A 2,000-nucleotide genomic window follows, 5' to 3' on the forward strand; every position below is an offset into this window, starting at 1 on the left:
TGCTCATTCAATAAATGCACAGCTAAACAGATGAGTTTTGAGTCTGCATTTAAATGTGACTAATGTTTTAGCACATCTGATCTCTTCTGGAAGCTGATTCCAACTGCGGGCGGCATAATAACTAAAAGCAGACTCCCCTTGTTTTGTATGAACCCTTGGTATTTCTAACTGACTCGATACTAATGATCTGAGTGGTCTGTTAGGTTTATATTCAGTGAACATATCTGCTATGTATTTAGGTCCTAGGCCATTGAGTGATTTATAAACAAGTAAAAGTACTTTAAAATCAATCCTAAATATAACTGGAAGCCAGTGTAAGGACCTGAGGACTGGTGTGATATGCTCAGATTTTCTGGTTCTAGTCAGAATTCTGGCAGCAGCGTTCTGGATGAGCTGCAGCTGTCTAATGGTCTTCTTGGGAAGCGAAGCTCAAACTACAAACACAGAAGTTGGATTTTGTGCACTGGAGGCTGTCCCAGCACGTCCTGTCCCAGAGCTGTAGGGCAGGAGAAGTGTCCTGTTAGTTTATGGGTGGATGTATGTGTCACGCTCACAGTGACGTCCTTAAATCAAGTTCATCTCAGTCAGCGAGCAGCTTTCAGAAAATCTTTCTGAATTTTTGGAAATCATCCCAGATCCACTCTTCAGAGGAGGTGCGCTGATGCTCTTTGACAGCTCTTTTTTCCCTCCACATAAAACCTCACTGCCAATGACAGAAATATTGAATGCTACCTTCTTTCCACAAGTGTCACTGTTAATCATCACTGCTGCATCTACCTTTCCACTTCCAGTTCATTCAGATGGACATCACAGCTGTTTGCTCAGGCATTTTTCAAAGCATATAGGCTGATATTTTGAAGTACAGTACTGAAGCATTTTTATTATTATGGATGAGTTATGCACCAATCATTACATTTTTAGGTTTAGGGGTTTGTTCAAAATCTGAATATGAGCCACCAACCTACTTCATATTTGCCAAAGAAATCTAATATTCTTTATTACAAATTTTAGTGTGCTGATTCCAAAAATAGTCCCTGTTTTGTTGTAGCACATCATACTTTTACATAAAATATGAGCATTTTGTAGCATTTTTGCTTTTGACAACTATTTGTAAGGTGAAGAAGTAAAGGCTTTATCGCTTAACCGCCAGAAAAACTGCCACAAAGACAACTTCCTCTGAGACAGGTTTCAGGTTATTTGTTTAATTCTCAGATAGCTTTCACATCTACAAATGATTCTGAAGACATTATTTTATGCCTTAACCTGATTTCAACTTCAGAATTATGACCAGCAATAGAAGAAAATGCAAGAAAAAGTTTTTTATGTGAAAAAGCTTATTTGTAAATAGTGTTAATTTCGTTAACAAAAACTATGATGAAAAATGTGACCCTGGACCACAAAACCAGTCTTAAGTCGCTGGGGTATATTTGTAGCAATAGCCAAAAATACATTGTATGGGTCAAAATGAACGATTTTTCTTTTATGCCAAAAATAATTAGGATATTAAGTAAAGATCATGTTCCATGAAGATATTTTGTAAATTTCCTACTGTAAATATATCAAAACTTCATTTTTGATTAGTAATATGCATTGCTAAGGACTTCGTTTGGACAACTTTAAATGCAATTTTCTTGATATTTAGATTTTTTGCACCCTCAGATTCCAGATTTTCAAATAGTTGTATCTCAGCCAAATATAGTTCTATTTTAAACCATATATCGATGTAAAGCTTATTTATTCAGCTTTCAGATGATATATGAATCTCAATTTCGAAAAATTGACCCTTATGACTGGTTTTGTGGTCCAGGGTCACAAATGTTAGTTGACAAGCTTTTTTCTTATGACTTACACGAGACAATGATGCGATGACAGTAAGGTCAATAAACGATAACTGTGACTATATCAACATGCAATATCACTGACGATAAAAGATGAGACTAAAATGTATTTTAAAAAAGAAATACTATACCAAAAATCTCTTATTTTCGTCGAAAAAAAAA

General features: G+C 35.5%; 1 protein-coding gene across 6 annotated transcripts in view; it reads right to left on the reverse strand.

Annotated features, from left to right (window-relative positions):
- The window catches only part of tyw1 (tRNA-yW synthesizing protein 1 homolog (S. cerevisiae)), a 76,461-nt gene that overhangs the window by 44,852 nt on the left and 29,609 nt on the right, over positions 1-2,000 (reverse strand). The gene's annotated exons all lie outside the window — the stretch shown is intronic.

This window comes from Sinocyclocheilus anshuiensis, unplaced genomic scaffold, assembly GCF_001515605.1.
Source record: "Sinocyclocheilus anshuiensis isolate Anshui unplaced genomic scaffold, SAMN03320099.WGS_v1.1 scaffold144, whole genome shotgun sequence".
Classification (NCBI taxonomy): domain Eukaryota; kingdom Metazoa; phylum Chordata; class Actinopteri; order Cypriniformes; family Cyprinidae; genus Sinocyclocheilus; species Sinocyclocheilus anshuiensis.